The sequence below is a fragment of the Belonocnema kinseyi genome, chromosome 7 (assembly GCF_010883055.1).
Source record: "Belonocnema kinseyi isolate 2016_QV_RU_SX_M_011 chromosome 7, B_treatae_v1, whole genome shotgun sequence".
Taxonomy (NCBI): domain Eukaryota; kingdom Metazoa; phylum Arthropoda; class Insecta; order Hymenoptera; family Cynipidae; genus Belonocnema; species Belonocnema kinseyi.
The window spans coordinates 115,548,391-115,557,989 of NC_046663.1; positions in this window are offsets into that span (position 1 = coordinate 115,548,391).

Below are 9,599 nucleotides of genomic sequence, written 5' to 3' on the forward strand. Positions count from 1 at the left end.
GCTAATAGCCTAAAAAGCATCCCTGCGTGTCAACAATATGCTAGAAGACTTGCGGGAAAAATGCAGAAGGCGGTTGTCCTTGGGTCGCTCCGTGTTCTTAGGTTGCACAAGGCTTTTGCTGGCTCGTCGTATTGATTCCTTTACAGACTGTAACCACCTATCTCACGGTTGTGAGACGTGGTTATGGCTGAAATCTTGCGGTTGTCCTTATGACAAATTTTTAATTATATATATTTAATCCAGTTCTGTGACCAATCACTCCTGTGACTGGTCACAGAAATAATGTTAGGTCGCATCCCTACCTCTTTCCAAAGCAACGTCAGGCGGGAAGGTACCCTAGGTATTGGTTAAAGAAATAATTTAAGGTCGGACCCCTCCCCTTTTTCAATACCACGTGAAGGCGGGAAGGCACCTCTGTGGCTGGTTATAGATATTATGTAAAGTCTCACCCCTAATAATTCTACTGCGCCAGGTGGGGGCTGGAAGGCACCCCTGTAACTGGTCGCAGAAATAATGTAAGTTCGCATCTTTACCCCTTTTCCAACGTCACGTGGGGCGTGAAGGCATCATAGTGACTGGTCACAGAAATAATGCAAAGTCGCACCTCCATCTCTTTTCCAACGCCGCGAGGGGCAGGAGGGCACCATTGTGACTGGTCAAAGAAACAGTTTAAGGTTACACTCTACCCCTTTCCAACGCCACGTTGCGGTGGAAAGGCATTCTATTGATTAGTCAAAGAAATAATTTAATGTTGCACTCCTACCTCTTTACCAACGTCGCGTGGGGCCGGAAGGCACCCCTGTGTCTGGTCATAGAGATAATGTGAGGTCGCACCTCTAACACTCTTCCAACGCCACGTGGGGTAGGAAGGAACTTCAGTGACTGGTCAAAGAAATAATTTAAGGTCGCACGCTTAACTTCTTTCTAATGCCACGTGAGGGAGGGAAGGCACCCCTGTGTCTGGTCACAGAAATAGTGTTAGGTGTCATCTCTACCCCTTTTCAACGCCACGTGGGGCCGGAAGGCACCCCTTTGACTCATCACAGAGGTAATGTAAAGTCGCACCCTTACCCTTTTTCCTATGCCACGTTGGGGCGGAAAGGCACTCTAGTGGCTGGAAAAAGAAACAATGCGAGGTCGCATCTCTACCCTTTTTCCAACGCCTGTGGGGGCGGGAAGGCACACTAGTGACTGGTCAATGAAATAATTTAAGGTCGCACCGTCACCGCTTTTCCAACGCCACGTGGGGGCGGAAAGGCGCCCTAGTGACAGTTCAAGGAAATAATTTAAGGTCGCACCCCTACCTCTTTTCCAACGCCGCGTTACGGCGGGAGGGCACCGCTGTGACTGGTCACAGAGATAATGTAAGTTCGCATGCCTACTCCTTTTCCAGCGCCACGTAGGGCGGGAAGCCATCCTAGTGACTGAGCAAAGAAATAATTGAAGGTTGCAGTCCTAACTTTTTTCCAACGCCATGTGCGGGCGGGAAGGTACCTCTGTGACTTGTCATATAAATAATGTAAGGTCGCATCCGTGCCCCTTTCCAACGCTACGTAAGGGCGAAAAGGCACCCTAATGTCTGGTCAAAAAAATTATTTAAGGTCATATGTAGACTCCACCTTCAATGAATTCGTGGAATTTAAGGAATTCATAGAATTCTCGGTAGAGGGCCTGGAAGGCACCCCTGTGAATATTCACAGAAATAATTTTGTTTAAACCTCTACCCCTTTCCAACGAATCGTGGGGGCAGGAAGGCAACTCTGTTTCTGGTCACAGAAATAATTTGGATCAAATTACTTAACCTGTTCCAACAATATGTTGCCGGACTAGAAGACACCTGTGTGACTGATTACAGAAATAACATTTTTCCAAGCATTTTTAATCTGGGAAATAAACTAGCTTTTCCAACGCCAAGTTGGGGCAGGAGGGCACCCTTGTGACTGGTCAGAGAGATAATGTAAGGTCGTACCCGTACTCGTTTCTTAGCGCCACTTGCGGCGGTAAGGCACTTCTCTGACTCGTCACAGAAGTAATGTATGGTCGCACCCCTACTCCTTTTCCAGTGCAACGTGGGGGCGGGAAAGCACTCTAGTGACTAGTTAATATAAAAATTTAAGATCGCACCCCTACCTCTTTTCCAATGCCACGTTGGGGCGGGAAGGAATTGTAGTGACTGGTCGCAAAAATAATACAAAGTCACACCTCTATCCCTTTTCCAACGCCGCGCGGGGCAGAGATAATGTAAGTTCGCACTCTTATCCTATTCCAGCGCCACATTTAGGCGGGGAGGCATCCCTGTGACTGGTCACAAAAGTAATGTAAGGTCGCACACGTACTCTTTTTGCAACGCCGCGTAGGGGCGGGAAAGCACTCCTGTGATCGGTCACAGAAATGATGTAAGGTCGCTATTGAGGATCGAACTGTAGCAGTAAACACACTTGGAAAATAATAATTTTTTCGTATCTTCCTTCCGCATTCTAGGCTCTATCCTTAAAACATGCTTTTAAAAAAAACCGGTAAAAAAAATATTGTCGGTACCGGTGATGTTTTTATACCGGTACCGACAATTTCGTTTTTGCCGGTACCGACTTTATATACACAACCTTAAGAATACTGCAATTGTTCTAGCGTATTAGTCGGAAAGAAATTTTAAATACATAGGCAGATTTCTCACTAACATATCTCTAGGGTATTTTTTTCAATTTGTTTGTAAAAGTTAATTAGAAATACTATTCGAACCCATAAAAAGCAGAATGATGAGTCTTCGGCCATTAAAATTTACTTTTAAACCAAGCTAAAATTGATAAATTTTTACCCAAATACATAGTTTATTTCTTAGACAAAAAGATTAATTTTTAACAAAATACACGAGTTTTCACAAAAATATTTAAAATTAAGGAATGTTCAACCTAATAGTTAAATTTTGAAATACAGAAATTAATCAAATTAGTTAAGTTCAAGATATAGGTTTAAGTTTTGAGAAGATTTGCAAACAATTAAAAACATTTGTAACAAAATGTAAATTTTTGAAGATTTTGAACACAACAATTAGAAGTTTTTTAAACATTCTGAAAGGCTTGAAATAAACAAAATATTTTTGTCAAAATTTCTAGAAAACCTGACAAAAAAACAATAACTAATTTTTAAAATATTTTACAAAATTTAAAAAATTTTAAAAATACAGTCTGGAAGATTTTTAGGTAATTTTTTTAATTTTTTCATTTATATCAGTTTAAAAATTGATAAATTTTTGGTTCGATTCTTTAATTCAACATTTTGTCTCAGTTCTTTTTTCTTTTTTGGTTGAAAAAGCTTTCTTGGTAAAAAATGCAACCCTTTGATTTAAAAAATAAATTATTATTATTTTTTTTTAATTAGTATGCTTTGGTTAAGGTTTAAGTTAACTTAAAGAAAACAGAAGTGCCATTTGTAAAGCGTCTAGAGTCGGTAATATATTAAAATTTTCTTTTTAAATGAAAGAATCATTTAATTATTTTCAAATATTGCCGAATGCATTTTTAAAGTTTTTTTCAACACTTAAGTAAATGCCATTTTCTGTGATGGTCCCTGTTAAAAGTCTTTTAAGATACCGTTGAAAGCGACAGTTGTGAATTTGACTTCATAAAAATCCTTTATATTCTGCTTTTCACGTGTTCCCTACCGATAGAAATTTCAGAGTATTCTCAGGCGAAATAGCCTGACCGGTTTGGGACTATCTGCAGGTTCTATTGTGATTTCAATGATTTAGTCTAAGAGATAGTCAGAGAGATTTGGGTCCTTTTCAAGTTTCCTTTAGAGGCGCTTTTAAAAGTGATGCAACAGTTATATAATGGTTCTTTTGTATTCGGCATGTGCCGGGCGGGCAGAGATATTTGAAGCTGTGCAGCCAAGTTGCGACCTGCGGTCAATTTTCCTGAAGACGAAAATCCGAGATGCGGCCCGCGGTCGATTAAAGAGACCCGTAACCCTGCAGTCCTCCTTACCCTATGTACTTGATACTTTCCTCCTTGACTTTCAATCATTTTATGCAAGTGGCGACTGTAATTTTTCCCTTACACTTTTTCCAGACGTAGGACTAGCAGCAATTAGGGTAAGAGAAAAAATTCTTAGCACCCCTCCCCCTCTCCCCCAATTAGATAATTTATGTTTTTACTCTGCTTAAAACGACAGTTGAAATCAAATTGAAACTCGAAAGGAACCGGTTACATACCCTTTCGGTCCTTACCTAGTTCTATACGGTTTTTACTTCGTCTTTAATTTAATTTTGTGAGATTTATCTGGTTCTACCTGGTCCTTATACGGGAAATGGTAATAAAAATAAGTTGTTTAAATATTCTACCCGCGCCTACCCGGTTTTTATCTGGTTAATGGAAATGAAATGAAAATAATAATCATATGAAATTACAATTCTACCCGGTTCCCATCCGGTCTCTTTAAGGCACATGGCCACTTTTTTAAATTATTTAGTGAAAGTGTACCGGCTACCTGATTCTGCCCGGTACTTCTCTGGCAAATGGAACCAGGAATTAAAATAAGGATGTACTTTTTTACCCGGTTCCTATCCACTCTCTTTAAGGCACATGGCCTCTTGTTAATTATTTAGTGAAAGTGTACCAGCTACCTGGCTCTACCCGGTTCCTATCTGGCAAATGGAACCAGAAATTGAAATAAGGATATACTTGCCGGCTGAGATACTTTGCCGACTGAGAATTTCTCAAAGCTTCTCAGAGCCTTGAGAACCTTCAGCGTATACTCTAGATTTCTATCGGTAGGGTCAAGATGATATTTTGAAGTAAGTTTCGTAAAAAAAATTGGTCAAGAAATATAAAAAAATAATGATGTTTGTTATGAATTCCCACATTTAGCTACCTATGAGACTATTCATACTCTTGGACTTAAAGTGCAAAATTATTGACGTATAATGTTGAGAAATGCGAATGTTTGAAAAGAAACTAAATTTATGATGTTAGATAATAAGTTCTCAATTCTGGCCAAATTTTAGCTTCCGAAAATTCCAAAGTTAGGAAAAATATTGCACTAATACATTGTAGCTACTGCAGTAGATTTATAGTAAAATATACTGAAAAGTTTTCCATCAATTTCACATATACCGGAACATTTATTATGTAATTTTTCACTTTGGCAGTCAAAGAATATATCGCTGGAATCGCTATAAATCAAAAATATCGATTTTTTTGTAAATTTACAAGTGCTAAGCTATACAAAACAAAATTATATTCCGCATTTCAATCCTTATTAGATACAAACGAGTCCCACGGACGTAAGTACATAGGTACATACGGCAGAATTGATCCTTGCCCGTTTTGAACACGTGAAGTTTGAGAAAATGTCAATTTTACGTTATTATATATATTTTACTATATCTGCACCATTCCCTGATCAGCCCAAATATATTTTTCGAAAGAACCGAAAAATTTATATTCGAAAAAAGAATGAAAATTAGCTCAACTTAGCTATACATGTGCCCATTTGTGCAGTAAACGGCTATTGAACAAACGAAAATCACGGGCACAATTTTTATAAAACTTGTATTTTTGCTGAATCCCCAACTTTTTACGGGTGCATTTTGAACAGTTTTTGTATATGATTAGAAGAAATACACAATTTTGGGTAGTGAATAGTGTATCTACCTTACTTGCAAAACTTAGGAACCCTGGCATTGTCAGGGAATTTGTATACATCTAGAACAACGTGAAAATGTCAGGGATTTTTCTTACAGTTAGGGAATTTTCTCGAGAGCGTGCTCGATTTTCTTTTTATCTTGCAAAATAAAATTAAATAATAATGATTTTGTACTGATGAAAGTTCATGTATATTACTGTATTTAACTATGTTGCTGAAATTTTGTTTGTTAATAAGTTTTTTTTCTACTGAAATTTTACTGTTCTATTTGTTGTTAAAAACTGATCATTTTTAGTTGAAAATTCATTTCTTTGCTTGATAATTCGACAGTGTGTGCGCAATTTTTTATCTCTGATGGAAGAATGTTTTTGTCTTAAAAAATCAATTTAAGAAAGTCGTCTTTTTCAGTTCGGAATATCCCCTACTATGTCTTTCATTTAACAAATTTTTTTTGAATAAAAATTAAATTACGTGGTCATAAGTCAAAATTATTTGGTCAAAAGTTAATTTTTATGGTTAAAGATACATCATTGCAAATAAAAATTCAGTTCTTTGGTTTAACATAAATTTTTTTAACAAAAAATGTAAGTGTTCAATTTTTTTTTCCAATCACCTTCTTTTTTATTAGTTTTTTTTTTGTTGGAAATTTGAATACTCAAATTAAAGATTCAGTATTTGGGTAGAACATTTATCTTTTTGTTTTTAAATTAAACTATTAACGTTTAAAGAGTCACAATTTGAGATAAATTCATCGCTTTGTTTGAAAATGTAACTAGATTTTTCAAATGAGTTTTTTTTTGTTAATATTATTTTTTATATACAAAAAATGTAACTATTTCTGTCGAATGTTCCCCTATTGTTATCTATTAGAGTTGGAGAGTCAGTATTTTCGTTGAAAATTCATCAGTTCTGTTAAAAATTAATTTTTTAAACTGAAAAGTTTACTATTCCATTTGTGGTTGAAAATTGATCGTCCTTATGTAGTTCGAAATGCAACTATTTGGTTGCAAAATTGTCCCCTTTAGTTATCAATTTATGTATAGTTATGAAAAACTGTCTTTCTTGTAAAAAATTAATCTTTTTGTTTAAAAATTGATCTATTCAACTTACAAATGCAATCATTTTAATTAAAAATTAATTTCTTTGGTTGAAAATTCAATTATTTTAGTAAAATGCCCATAATTTCAGCTCTATCTTTTTATTTGAAAACTCACACTTTCGGTTTAAAATTCGTGTATTTCAGTTGAAAATTCATTATTTTAGGTCAAAATGCTTCTTTCCTGTTGAATTTGGTTGTTGTTGAAATTATCTTTTAACTGAAAATGTAACCATTTAAAAACAACACTGAGATATTTTCGAGGACTAGAGGTTAGAGTCACGGAGAATAGATATAAGGAGTCCAAAGTCCTGTACCATGGAGAATAGACGAGACCAAACTAGTGTAACCAGGGTTGCCACATTGAGGTCTGGGAATTGTAAGCACGTTAGCAAGAAATTATTTATGAAATAAACTTTTTTGATTGCCTGTAAATAAGGTTAGTTCCGGGAGATTAGTTACTATTTTTATTTGTAAGTCCAAAGTTTTCGGCCAAAAATATTGTGTATTTGGAAGTAACGCTCGGGTGAATTGTAACACACATAACCTCCAAATATACATGCACGTTTTTAGCAATATCAAAAATTTTTTGATAAGAAAACACAAAAAAGAGTGTGTGGGGACGTCCGTTAGCATGTTCGCTATCATTTCCCAGATGTTGAAGGCAAAATATTTCTTACCCTAGGAAAAAAGCTGGGGGAATCTAACACTGGTAAAATCGACAATTTTATAAGTATCACACGCCCTTAAGAATGCGTCGAATACCTGTCGCACGCATAGTGTTTGTAAAAGTAATTTGATATTTTCATAAACATACTACCTATCTCTTCCATGGCGAATAATTTTGTATTCCACAAATATTTCACAAAATCCTGTCTGATTATTAATTATTTATTTGTTCAAGCGATCTGTCAAAACAATACAATGGAGGCGGCCATATTCTTTTAAAGTACGGTTGGCATGCCGCGCTCGGAAAGTTTTGAACTATACTTAAGTGTGATTTTACACATGCGCTTTTACACAAGTACAATTTTACACAAGGCTAAATCTTTCCGAGCACGGCGCTAGTTTGACACGGGTATGGATGACCGCCGTCATGATTTCGTGTAAATATAACCTCAAGGCTTGAAGAAAAATACAAAATTCGTAAATCGTTAAATTAATTTTTTGAGCCATACGAAGATTATTGGAATATAAAAATTGCTACATTCCCTGGCGGACCGAAGGAACCGAATGGAGCCTCTAGAAAGTACCCGTAAAGAACCCATTGGGTCCCCAATCGGTTCCTTTTTTAAAAACTCAAAAAACAGCAAGATCAACTTTTAAACTGTTGAAATTCGGATTCTACGTTTAATTTTCTATTAGAAACTCACGGAATAATCGCAATATTTTTTTTCAGGTGTAAAAATTAAAAAAAATGGGGACCCAATGGGGTGTTTAAGGGTACTTTGTAGAGGCTCCATTCGGTTCCTTCGGTCCGCCAGGGTTTTGTTCCAAAGTCTTCAAGCAGAGATGATATGATCGAAAATCACTTACTTTTTGTTGATAAAAAATATGTAGTTTTAAACAAAATTATTCCTAAGAGAAGCCCCCGTCAGAGGAACTATTATAATATTTAATATTTAGTAAAACCAAATGCAATTTGATCAAACGAAAAGTGTTTTGTCCCAAAGTCTTGAAGCAGAAATGATATGATCGAGAATCACTTACTTTTTGTTGATAAAAAGTATGTAGTTTAAAGAAATTATTTCTAAGAGAAGTCCGTCTTAAGATATATTATAATATTTAATATTCAATAAACAAAAATGTAATTTTATCATTATTCTAAGCGTGGTTTTGCACAAACGAAACGTTTCTGTACCAAATTCTTCACGCAGAGATGATTTGATCGAATATACATTGTAAAATTATGTTCTTATACTTTGTAATATTGTTTTATTGTAAATAGCTTAGCATTTTAAAATCAATTTAGAAATGTAGCGATGTGATAACATAATGTTCTTATTTTTCAAACAGGCGATCATAAGCCGAATTTTCGTCTCGGTAAATAAATGAAATTAATTGTGAATGCTGAACTATCGATCTATCAAACAAGTAAATATCAGCAGTGACGACTCGCGGTAAATCAAGGAACTAAAAAACCGGTTTTTCTACACTATTACGCTTCGTTTATTTTGTTTTGGTTGATGCAAAACGGTGTTTAAATAACTAAATCAATTAATCTTATTTCGCTTATAACATGTGCATTATTACTTGCCGTATGGCGAGCTTCTCGTTCTTTGAGCTTTAAACATTTAAGGAAATAGATAATCTAAAATGTTGTTTAAAAAAATGGTTTTATTAATAACTTGGATTTTTAAGAGACGCCCGCCGTAGATTTCGTTTAATGTTTCACAATGAAAAAAATGCAATCTTTGCATTATTTTGGGAGCGGTTTTGCACAAACTGATCGATGGAAGTTACCCTTTCACCTTATTAACAATGATGAAATTTGAATTGCTGCGCAAAATCAAGATCATTGTGTCTTACCAAGCTGAAGTTCACTTCACGTTCTAGGAAGATGAACTAAAGCTAATGAAAATCCAGCTACTAATATAGTTTTAATTAATAAGGTAATATATAATTTATTAGAAGAAGCAAGATACGAGCTCGATGCCGTTGAGATCGATAAAAACAAAAATGTGGCCCTTAAAAAATTAATGACAAGCTATATTTAAGCTAAGCATGAGCTCATATTGATTAGATCAAAAGATGATGCAAATGCTACGAGGGTAGTTCAATAAGTCCTTAGAATGACCAACAGATGGCGCGCGAATCGCTCCAAATCATCTGTTTTCAGTCAGCACCACTCCCGACTAGA